The following is a 12,877-nucleotide window of genomic DNA, read 5'->3' as shown; positions in this document are numbered from 1 at the left end:
ATAAAGTAATTTATCAAGCTTTCCCTAGACATACCTTATAAAAAAAAAAACTGATCCATGGTAAACAACCAAATGATCCTGGGATTATATGGTCACTTTGGTCGTTTATCATTGCAGCCCTGAGGGATGTTTTATACCTCAATCTTAGCAATAAATAGCGCAGTCTGAGTATAAAGCATTCTGTGGGGAACCGCCTCTTTTGGGACCTGAAAACAATTCAATACAGACAATTGGGGTCACAGTTAATAAAAAAAATGTTCACTGAACTTATTAATTTCCTATCTATCCTGAATAAATGTTTCTAGCTAAAACTTAAATAAGAAAAATAAATATTTTTGCTGGTTCCTATAAAGGCTCCATTTTAAATTTGTGACTTTGACCTCTATGCAGAATGGGTAACTTGTCTGACTTCTTTAGGCTCCGCACCACTGGCATGGAGCTTACTGACAATTATTAAAGGTGTAAACTAACCATTCTTTTTTTTGGTAAAGTACTGACATAAATATGTACAGACAGCTCATGAGTAACGACAACAAGTGTGACATTGATCAGATTATGAAACACCAACATGCCACAAAACCTCACGTAATAGTGCAAAACTGCCAGCGTTAAGTTTTCGACTACAGAGAGAATGTCTCGTACAAGTGCATGCAGCCCGCTCAGCTATATAGGAGGTAAATTTGGTGAGGCACTCTTCATTATACTTTGGCACTGCATGTCTGAAATGTACTAAATGACAGCAATTAAAGCTGCATTACCACCAACTCAATACATTTTACTAAACTTATTCTCCTCTGGGTCCATCTGGTTCTGGAATACTGAACCAGCAAATAAATTCTGTTTTCGGTAAGGAGAAGGTTAGTGAATTGACCTAGTCGATTGTAAATCAGTGTTAAATATCTAATGCAAATGTAAAAAGCAGTACAATGCTGTTATTTCAAATATGAATTTTATATACAGATGTGTCTTCATACATTGCTGCAACTGCACCAAACAGCCCTGCAAAGCATGCTAGGTCCTGTGTGACTCGGCTTACGCTGAGCGCCTTTTTCGCTCTAATGTGCGTCTTAGTGGCAACGTGACATGACAAAACCACTTCACAAGACTGCACTGAATAATCTGATATGCAACAGTGGCACACAGATGTACAAGTGCAGCATATCACATGAATCAGTGTAGTCTTGTGAGGCGGTTTTGTCGCATTAGGTTGCGAATAAGAAGCACATTCAAGCGAAAAAGACGCTACACCGTATGCACAGCTCCATTGCGCAAGGTTTCTCTCGCCGTGTGGCGTATTGAGGCTAGGTATATGAGGACACATCTGTAAGTAATGAAATATAAACCTGTCATATATGATTATGTGGGAGAGAAGCCATACTTGTTGTAGCATAGAAGTGAAAATTTAGCATGCGCTAATAATGAAAATGTCAAAATGTAACCATTTTATGTGCCTGGCTTAGCAAAATAAATCTTTAAATGCCATACCGGCAATATGTCCACACATGTACATTATATGTTTAGATAGCCAGCATACCTCCTATCCATATAGGCTCTCACATCACTACATAACCCTTCATGTAACCTCACACTCTACCATATAGCCTATAACTCCACCTCAAAGTCCACCACATAGACAATATAATTCAATATTGCCCCTCCCACTCCACTACACAGCCAGCATAACTCCACAGCCAATGCACCTTCAATTAGCCTCACAGCTGACCACATAATCAGCATAATTCCTTATAGCCTCGCATAGCCAACACACCTTCATAAAGCCTCGCACAGCCAATATAGCCTCACACTCCAGCACATGTATTTATTATCAGTTATTTATATAGCGCACACATATTCCACAGCGCTTTACAGACCACTACATAACCAATACACTTCCATATACTCTAAAACAAAACCAATAACCAATATACCTCCATATAGTCCCACGCAACCATATAGGCATAGGTAAGAAACTTTTTTCGAGTTGAGCTGATCCTCCGTAGTCTTATTGTAGCAAAGGGGTTAATGGAAATTCTTTGGGAAATCGTTTACTATTATGAACCCTGGGCACGGTCAGTTACAGAAATTCCAAGGAATAAATTGCGGAAACCTTGGAGGTTAATTTACTAAGCGTCATCGTCTCTTTCACGGTTTTGGCCGCTGAATTTAAAGGGACAATAAATATGAACACCAGGCGTATTTATTATTATAGCTACATTAAATCTAGGGGCTGAATCCACAGAAGATGTGGCAGTTTTGAAAATTGCAGCTTAGTAAATTTAGCCCTTAGTGACATGCTATTATTTTGCAAACTGAGTTTAGTAACACATTACACTGACTTCCCAGGTAAATGAAATGCCAAATGACCAATAATGGAGTTAAATTGTCTTTAAAACTTCAACATAATTTTTCCTGGGTTACAATGTTTCAGTAACTCCTGGACCGATACAAAAGCCTTAGTATCGCATTACCTTATATAATCATACTGAATTAAAAGAGCTTGTTGTATTGCACACTTGCAGATAGAAATCTTTTGCTGAAGATCAATAACCGTATGATTTGCCAAACTGTAATGTGTGAATTGCTAAATAGTTTTTCTCATTTTAAAGAAAGCTCTATGCTTTGGCATACTGCCTATGGGCTGGACACAGAAAATAATTGGTGATTACAAGGCAGTGAGTTTGGCCTCAGCAGTGGAAAAGAGTGAAATGTTGCCTAGCTACAGCAAGTATAGGTTAATGATCTACTGTGTAGGATTAGTAAACAATGACAATGACAAAAACTCCAGGTGGGCAAATTCAACAAAAGGTGTAGAAGTAGATATGTTTTATTGAACATGGCCCTATGTAGCATAGGTCTGCAACTTATCATGATATCTAACCGAGGACCTGGGACAAAAACAATGCAAATAAATGTATGCCTTGATATAATTAATTGGTTTCAATATTCAGTCATAAATACAACTGATATATAACCAGTGGCAGCTCCATAGGTGGGGCTGCAGTGCAGTCCAAAATTCAAATATTCAATTCAAATAGGGGAGCCACACCAACTGTCAGTAAGTCCAGGCCGGCGGCGTTTGGGGTGGCAGTTGGTGTAGCTCCCCTATTTAAATTTTGGACTGCGCTGCAGCCCCACTTCTGGAGCTGCCACTAGATACAGATATGTCCTCATACAACTAGCCTACTTGCGCGTTAGCACAAGCAACTTCTGCTGATTAAAATGATATGCGGCATGCCTATGTTCTGTGTGCGTCTACGGGTGTATCTGCATGCGAAATGCTACGTTACAGTGTTACAGCCGCTGACACTGTAACATAGCATTTCACATGGCAGATACACCCGCAGACGCACAGAGAACATAGACATGCTGCTTATCATTTTAATCAGCAGAAGCTGCTTGTGCTATTCGCATCACTGTGTGAATAAGACGCATTTGAAGGCAAAAAGTATCACGAAAAACGCCTCGCGCTACCGAGGCACACGAAGCTCCTGCGTTATGTGTGGCGCGACTTGTAGCGCATGGAGGATAGATGTCTGTAGATACATCTGTATAACATCAGATTTGATCATTATTTTAGCAGTATAGGGATCCATATATAAAGCTTTGCACTTTAAAATGTGTGTGGTACAAAATGTCGAAATGGTCTAAATATCAACATGTCAAATGTCACCACTGACATAGTGAACGTCGACAGTCGGCATGTCGCCAATGTGTTTTAACGTTAGTTGTGCATTTAGCCCTAACTGCAGCCTAAACCTAACCCTAAAATTGTCTTTCAACATTCACAATGTCAACAGTATAGCAACGCCGTCATTCTCAATATCAACATTCTATCCATGTCCACATTCTGACTGTCGACTTTTCATACCACACCCCTTGCAATAGCTACATTTCACTGTAAATACCTAATTTTAAAAGGTAATGTCGCTAAAAACTAATTTTGCTTGATTAAAGTCATTATGCTGGATACAATAACATAACAGAACAGTTACCAATTTAAAAATATATTTTTCCAATTTAAAAATATATTTTTTTGTACTTAACAATTAAATATTTTTTTTCTAATTTATTTGGGGAACAGTGTAACCTTGGAGTATAGAAAACGCCCCGAATGTCCACATTATAAACATATAGCTTTAAAACTCCTTTACACATTTAAGATTGCTTTCTTGGGGAGGAGATTCAATGTAAGCGCTGGCAGTGCTTGGCGTCCGACGGAGCAATTCAATTAATGGGCGCCCAAAAACAATTGAATTGCAACATTGGGCGCCCATTAATTAGTGCGCCTTAACAAAACAATTGAACCACCCCTTGGAATATGATTCCTATTCTTAAAATGGAACAAAGTTGGCAGCTTTATTTACACGAGCTGTTATCGCTTTCTCCCCATAATTGTCAAAAAAGGCCCTATTTGATAAAAAGGTTCTATGTTCAAAAACATTATGTGTTGTAACCCAGGGCCGCAACTATTGGGGGGCTAAGGGGGCACGTGACCTGGGTGCCGGGCTTGAGGGGGTGCCGGGTAGAGGCTGCCGGGAAGCTAGGTTGCTGCTCTTGTGGGTTTGGAGCCACATCCCGGCCTTGAGAGGCACAGAGACACTGTCAATCTAATGTGGTGCCGGTCACAAGCCTATCAGTGATCGCGGACCAGTAGCCAATCAGCAAAGGCTGCCGGTCAGTGAGCTCCAATTGGTTCGCGAGCGGCAGTACTGACAGTTCCCCAGCGCGTGGCAGCTCCGTCCCACGACACCCCGAGCTCACCCACTGCACGGCCCTGGCAGGTAAGAGAAGGGAGATGGGGCCTTACTGGTGCATAATGTGTAAGGGGCCTTACTGGTGCATAATGTGTAAGGGGCCTTACTGGTGCATAATGTGTACGGGGCCTTACTGGTGCATAATGTGTAAGGGGCCTTACTGGTGCATAACGTGTAAGGGGCCTTACTGGTGCATAACGTGTAAGGGGCCTTACTGGTGCATAACGTGTAAGGGGCCTTACTGGTGCATAACGTGTAAGGGGCCTTACTGGTGCATAACGTGTAAGGGGCCTTACTGGTGCATAACGTGTAAGGGGCCTTACTGGTGCATAATGTGTAAGGGGCCTTACTGGTGCATAATGTGTAAGGGGCCTTACTGGTGCATAAAGTGTAAGGGGCCTTACTGGTGCATAACGTGTAAGGGGCCTTACTGGTGCATAACGTGTAAGGGGCCTTACTGGTGCATAACGTGTAAGGGGCCTTACTGGTGCATAATGTGTAAGGGGCCTTACTGGTGCATAATGTGTAAGGGGCCTTACTGGTGCATAATGTGAAAGGGCCTTACTGTGGCATAATATAAAGGGGCCTTACTGTGGCATGAGGCACTATTGTGGCATAAATGTAGAAGGGGCACAATGTGTTGGGAGCATTACTGTGTGGCATGATGTGTTGTAAGGGGCATTACTGTGGAATAATGTGTTATAAAGGTCATTCATGTATGGCATAATGTATTATAAGGGGCATTACTGTTTCACAAAAACACACACCCTTTTCGTCCTCTATGTTGTATTTTGTTTGGGGGGGGGGCGCCAAATTACGGCCTTGACCCAGGTGACAAAAATCCTAGTTTCGGACCTCTGTAACCCATAGCAACCAATGAAATTCAAATTTACTAGTGCAGTATAAGCAGGGGTAGCAAACATGACTGTGGTTGTGTTACATTTCATTTGTGAACACAAGCACCATTTAATTAAATGATACTAAGATCGATGGTTAACAAGAATGATTTTTAGCAACAGAAAACAAGAGATATGGTAAGAACTTACCTTTGTTATCTCTGTTTCTACGAAGTCCATAGGGTCCACAGGGTTGACCTTGGGGTATAGGTTGGGAACCAAATCCGGGCACCACGCAGTTAAAGCTTTTAGCTCCCAGGATGCACTTGGGTCCACTCTCCCTATAACCCCACCCCCCAGCCAGAGGCACCTCAGTTTGTAAGTAGCCAAAGGCCGGAGGAGGAGAGAAAAAGAGAGAGAAAACTGGAACACTCTAGAACCATACTCACAGAAAAGGAGACGGGAAACCGGTGACCAGTAACACAGCCCATATGAAGCCAGGTGCGTCAGGGCGGGCGCCCTGTGGACCCTATGGACTTCGTAGAAACAGAGATAACAAAGGTAAGTTCTTACCATATCTCTTGTTTTCTACTTCAGGGTCCATAGGGGGTCCACAGGGTTGACCTTGGGGATGTCCCAAAGCAGTTCAACCAAGGGTGGGGACGCTCCTGTGCTGAGAGGAGAATCCGTCGCCAAAAAGGAAGCATCCTGAGAGGCAAAGGAAACCAATGCCTAGAACCTTAAAAAAAGGTTTGGACAGAAGACCACGTGGACACCTAGTAAGGCAAAACAGCCGAGGCGCCACAACGAGCCGCCCACGAGGGTTACATGGCCCGAGAAAAAACAAGCCTCAACGACAGAAATGCCTACCTATGGGTAGGCCCCTGAGGAAGACATACGAGGCCATCCAGCCAACATTTCATTATAGGCCGGCCATCGTTTCCTGTGAAAACCAGAAACCGCAGACCACCAATAAGGAGTCCGATTACCATAAGGAACTTGAACGGATCATATAAAGCCAAAGAGGCCGGACCACAGTCAATGAGGCCACACCAGCCGAGAAGACTGGGGACTGAATGGCCGTACCATAAGTTCCAGAATAATATGGAACCTAAAAACCACTCTAAGAAGAAATACAGGGCGAGAGCAACTCACACCCTGACCTGATGCCCTCCAGAAGAGGGAGCCACATGAGAACGCTCCCAATTCAGACACTCTCCTGGTTGATTTAAACACCCTGAGAGAGAGAGAGCTTAAACAATAGACCATGTAATGGCTATCACAACCAGCAGTTCCATTGACTGTCCCCGGACGGAACAAAGAACCACTACTAACTCCCCAGGAGACCCTAGGGAGGACAAGTGGAGGCATAATCCAGAAAACACTCCAAAGGATGAACTGGATACCAGAGCGGAGCAATTCCACATCTTAACCATACCGACAGTGTAGAGATCCGCACTGTCAGGAAGGCCAGGCCAAGGGTGAAACCCAAGCCAGCCGGAAGGAATGCCAGAATATCTGAAAATCCTGGACACCGGAGGATCGTATCGACAAGTACGATACCATAAGAATTATGTATGCCACAGTCCGTGGCAGATCCCAGCAAAGTCTGGCCTATCTGCTCTAAACATCTCAATGAAGACAGAGCCAGGGAAGCCCTAGGACCACAGTAGGGGCGCAGTCAAAGACAAACGATCCAGGTCCAGGGAAAAACAAGGACCCTGAGACAACAGGTCCAGATAGTGAAGCAGTAGGAACGGAGTATCGATGAGGAGACTCCGAAAATCTCAGTACCAGTGATGTCTGGGACGAACTGGAGCCCCCAGAAGGAAAACCCCTCCGTCTCGAATTAAACTTCCGAAGACCTCGAGGAAGAAGGGAGACCGGAGGACACAGGTACACAAAGTGGAAGGACCACTTCACTGACAAAGAGTCACTGAAGGTAGCTTCAGTACTCCTGGAGCTGGACTGTAACACCGGTAATGTGTGATCAAGTCAGAAGGCCATGAGGATCAATCCCCTCAGGGAGGCCCCCTCTGCTCACCAGGAGTTGAAACCTCTCTTGGAGAAGAGACTAGTCCCCGGGATGCACGTCGCAACAGCTGAGGAAGCCCGCTTCCCAATGGAGAGCTCCGGGAATAAACACTGCAGAGTTGGCCAGGAGAAGACCCTTGGACTATGTCAGAATGGATGACATACCTGACATTGCCACCCAACTACCAGTGTTGCCTAGATGGAAGTCACTGTTGTGACACTGTCGGACTGAACCTATTCAGGTTTACCGTGACATATGGGTTAGACCAGAGTGAAGGTCCAAGACAGCCTAAAGTATCAACAAGTTAAGTGGCAGGACAGAAACGACAGACGTCCAACTGCCCCGAAACGAATGCGGACCAGACACTGTCTGTAGCAAAGAACACCCTGGACGAGATGGCCATAGCCACCCGGACAGAGACCAACTCGCCTCCGGAGAAAGTATCATCGTTCGAACAGCGATCCGATGGGAAAAACTCGATCCATCTGGAGGGGAGTCAATTATGGCAAGGTCTGGAATGGAACTGAGCACATTCCACCCTACCAAAAGGTAGACACTCTGGTAGACCGCGCATCACAAAGAGTAATGACATATGTCGAATGCGTAGATATCCGCACACTCCAAGTTGAAGAGTGGAGATCTTGTCTTACGCCAGAAAAATTCTCAGAGTCTGAGAATCCAGCCGTGCTCCCAGATGAAGAAAACCCTGTGAGGGATGTAGGGAGGACTTTTTCTCCGTTGACTAATTATCAGTGCCGAGAAGAAGCCACGGTTATCCTGACCTGGCGGTAAAGTACCTTGGTGATCCTGCTAAAAGCAGGAGACCGTCCAGAGAAAGGAGCATTCGGATACCCTGAACAGGTGAACTGTCAGAAAATCCATAAGGCTGGTAAACCCCGGTGGAGTTGAGGACAGTCCCAAAAGGCAGAGCCCGAAACTTACAAGTGTTGCTGTGGCACAGCAAACCTGAACCCATGCTGATGAGATGGCTCTGTACGTACCCGTAGGTACGTATCCTGAATACTCAGATATACCCTAAAATCCCCAGGTTCCAAACGTCGGATGATGGAGCATGGACGATTCCACCTGAGTCCAGGCACCGTTGGAATCTGATTCAGGGATTTGAGACAGAGTATAGGCAAATGAGGACCAGTCGGTCACCGCCCCAGAAAGAAAGTAGAACAACCAGTCCCTCACTGAGATAGTGAGGTTGGCCGAAATAGCTCTGCTTACCACAAAGACTGTATAGCTTTCTGGGATTGTAAGGCCCTGATCAGGTCTGAAGAAGGGCCCGTGTAACAATGCCTGTGAGGAGGCTGCCTGAGCAATGAGAGGCCGTTGAGAATCAGTACCTCACTCTGGAAATTCCCCAGATGTAGACCTGTCCCGTCAGGCTGAGGGTATATCCTCAGGTGTAGAAACAGGGTCGTCCGGAAGTCCAGGACTGCTCGGTACTGGATATGGTGGCCCCCATGGAGGCCGACAGCCTAGGAAAAAACAGGCCTTTAGGCTGACCCTGAGGACAAAAAGACTTAACAGAGTTAGTCCGAATGTAGTGGGAGTAGCTAAAGACGGTATCTCCCCATTAGTGATACTGCCAATGATGCAACGATCTTGTCAAGGTCAGGACCAAACAAGATCTTCCCCATGGAAGGAGTGTGCACCTCTGCTTTCCCATAACGCAGCCATAGGGTACTGCGGCGGATACAGACGCCGCCGAAACCCTGAAAGTTAGAAGACCGGCATCCCATGAGGTAATCCCACATATGACCACTGCATATTTTATGTGAGCGGCAAAAGATATATGAACCTCAGGACGTGTTGGAGGGGAAAAACGTCACAAAAGCATCACCATGCGATGGCCATGGTAGGACGGGCAACAGGCCCTGAAAACGAGTACATTGAATTCAGGCAAAGTTACCACCTACGGATCCGTAAAATCCGTCCAGGCCGGGATGGGAGGCGTATTAATGCCTGTAACCCGATGATTAACATACAAATCCATCCCAGAAGGGGATTTCCATTACTTGTGAGGACCCTCAGGGAACGGGAAACAGGAGGCCTTTGTGACTCCTCGTATCTGGCGACAGCCAGACTCCCGCTATGAGATCCACCCTCTGGGCAGAAAACGGGAGATGTATGATACAGGTGCAGGATCGACATTCTCTATATCCAGAATGAACCTGGCTACCAGCCCCAAAGCAGGGATAATAATACTTGAAATCGGCTCCCCCCATGTGAGAGGGAAAGAGCCGAATATACCATCCAGTTCACGGCAGAGCCACTGGTCAGTAACCACAGGACGTATATCACGCCAATTAGTATTTCTATAAAACAACATCCACCAGGGTGGCCGTTGTGGTAAACCCTGCAAGGGGAATGACAGACCGATGTGGTATCGGAGGTAATTCATGTACAAAAACCCCGGCGGGGAGCGACAGTCTGTTGCACAGGGGTAAATTGCAAGAAATTGCGAGATACCCCGAGTTCAAAAGGGCAGTATGGTGAAGTAACTCCAAGCGAGTGACGACAATGGGGCCCGCCCGGCGATCCTCAAAGGAGAGGATCCTGAGAAACAAACCGCCCTTTAAGGGGGTCGTGCAAGGGGCCCGGCGCCAGATGGTGCCGCATACATAAACCTTTCTGAGTTAAAATCCTCCGCACTAATTCCTGCAGGCTATGACTTGCAGGATCTCAATAATGGGTGCAGTATCGTGTGCAATCTCCTGGTCAGATATATCTGACTATCTTGACGGAAATATTAAGCAGCGCCATACCGGTCCTGACTGACGCTAAGATTAGCTGCAGGGACCCATTATCAGCGTATGCAACTCACAGTTCCATCTAAAATATGGCAACGTGCAGCACGCAACAGTATGTGACAAACCTCACAGATATTAACAAATATATATATGTGAGGTCTCAGAACCACCCCAGGTACACCTGTATTAGGGCAGATAAAGAAAAGGGATAGATATACACTGACAGGTGAGAGAAAAAGCAGACAGTCAGCACTAGCAAAAGTCACATACAATGCAGAAAAATATATATACATACATAAGCATGACATATAATATACTGCACAATGTCGCTACATTCAACTGCCCAGATTCAGTGTCTGGGAAGGCTACAGCGCTGTGTACACTCACCCAAAATGGCCAGGTACGCAGGGGGACTGGGCTCACTGACATCCTAAGAGTTCTGCAGCACCACAGAGAGAAAATGGCCGCTGGAGACCTCAGAAGAAGCGTGGCCCGCGGAGGAAGCAGCTCAGCGACGCCAGACTGTATTATTGAAAGGCGCGCTGAGCTGAGGGGAGGAGCCGCTAGACAGGGAAGGCTTCCTCCCCTGGCTAGCAATTAACCCCCCGGGATGCCGGCTCCCGCTGCCGCTATAATCCCTGGTGGGCTGTGGACACGCGGGGTATGCCTCCATGGAGGGGGAGCCCGCCGCCACCGCTAGCGCCTCCGGTCTGTCCCCAGAGACCGGAGGCATAAGGCTGCATATTCACACGTGGATCACCGCAAGCGGTGACCACGCGACTTACCTGTCCCCGTCGATCCGGCAGCAGCCCAGGGATTCCTCCAGAGCCCGGCTAGTACAGACTCTGGGGTCCCGCTGCGATCCCCAGATCTGTACTGGCGTCGCAGCGCCGGCGGGGTGTAGGAGCGGCAGCTCAGACGTCCATTGGACAGTCTGATGCTGCCGCTCTGAAGAGTAGTAAAAAAATAATAAAATAAAACTCTTTTAAGCTTAGAGGCTGCTAAGCAGCCCCCCTGCAGTAACGGTGACCCGACTCCGGCCGGGCACCAACTTAAACTGAGGTGCCTCTGGCTGGGGGGTGGGGTTATAGGGAGAGTGGACCCAAGTGCATCCTGGGAGCTAAAAGCTTTAACTGCGTGGTGCCCGGATTTGGTTCCCAACCTATACCCCAAGGTCAACCCTGTGGACCCCCTATGGACCCTGAAGTAGAAACTTGTTTATTAGTACGTTCTCATGTCATAAACTAACTTTGTATAACAGTTACACCAACTATGAACATAAAGTTTAAAGTTTTACGTTTGTTATTTATAAGCTGTGACCATTGATATTGTATATTAACATTTAAAGAAAATAAAACTGAGTTTAGCGCATCATGAAAAATGAAGCCCACTAAGTTATCTGCAGCCTTCCGGCTCAGTAACCACTGCAGTATATCATAGTAACCAATCATACATTAGCTTTAATTGTTTCACTAGCATTCGATTCAAAATAAGCCCATTGCTGATTTGTTACACTGTTCTGTGGGTTACTGAAATTGCCCTGTGTTAGTAAATAACCTGCATTGCCCTATAAGTTTTCCACTTCATTTCTCATATTCTATGCTGTGCTACATGACAGTGATGTAGTCCTATGACACAAACTTGGGGCCTGATTCAGCATCGATCGCAACTGCGATTACGCACGCAGTCACCCGATTGTTGCGTTTTGCGCATGCTTATGCATCGCAGCGCTTGAACACTTCACTGCGACCCAGATAGCGATCGCAGTGACTAAGCAGGCCCATCGCAGAGTGATTGACAGGTAGTACCGTTTGGGGTTGATGACAGTGGGGTGGTCGGCGAAAACACTGCAAGGCCATATGCAGCTTGGGCTTTCACTGCGTGTGATGAGGTTAGCAATTCCTGAGTAAGGTCAGACCTTGTACAAGTGTGCGTGAGGCTGTGATTGTACTCAATGTTACCAATGTTATTGCAGTCTTGCTAAGTATTACGGATGTGTGTAAGGTAAAGGGGGCGTCCTTATGTTAGGCTGTGTATGGCATAGCGATCGCAATCATTACCATATCTTCGCAGTGAGACCTAGTGCGTAATCGCTATTACGATCCGTACTGAATCAGACCCTTGAACATAAACATTACATTTTAAATTAATTAGTATGATATGTGAAAAGGTAATGAAAGCAGAAATCTCATTGTTTCTATGACATTGAACTTGCTTGCTAATGGACTTGCTACAGTCTTCACCAAAATACATATTCTTGAGCTCTTGTGCAGCACATATTTGCGCTCTCCTGGTTGAGTATTAACAGGGCCGTAGCTAGGGTAGTGCGGCCGGTGCCATCGCACAGGGCACCACAGGGCAGGGGGCGCTGTTTGGGCCTGTAAAATTTCTGTTTATTATCATTCTCACTTGTAGCTTCCTCTTATTTTATCCCCAGCATCTCCTGGCCTCCCCTATCTCATCTCTGGCCCTTCCCCATGAGGACATTCC

The 12,877-nt window shown here is 46.0% G+C and overlaps 1 protein-coding gene across 3 annotated transcripts in view; it reads right to left on the bottom strand.

Moving 5' to 3' along the window:
• The window catches only part of ARHGAP44 (Rho GTPase activating protein 44), a 208,223-nt gene that overhangs the window by 23,526 nt on the left and 171,820 nt on the right, over positions 1-12,877 (bottom strand). The gene's annotated exons all lie outside the window — the stretch shown is intronic.

This window comes from Taudactylus pleione, unplaced genomic scaffold (genome assembly GCF_031769625.1).
Source record: "Taudactylus pleione unplaced genomic scaffold, aTauple2 ptg000012l, whole genome shotgun sequence".
Classification (NCBI taxonomy): Eukaryota; Metazoa; Chordata; class Amphibia; order Anura; family Myobatrachidae; genus Taudactylus; species Taudactylus pleione.
The sequence above is the reverse complement of the archived record's forward strand: the minus strand, read 5'-3'. Positions and strand labels throughout refer to the sequence as shown.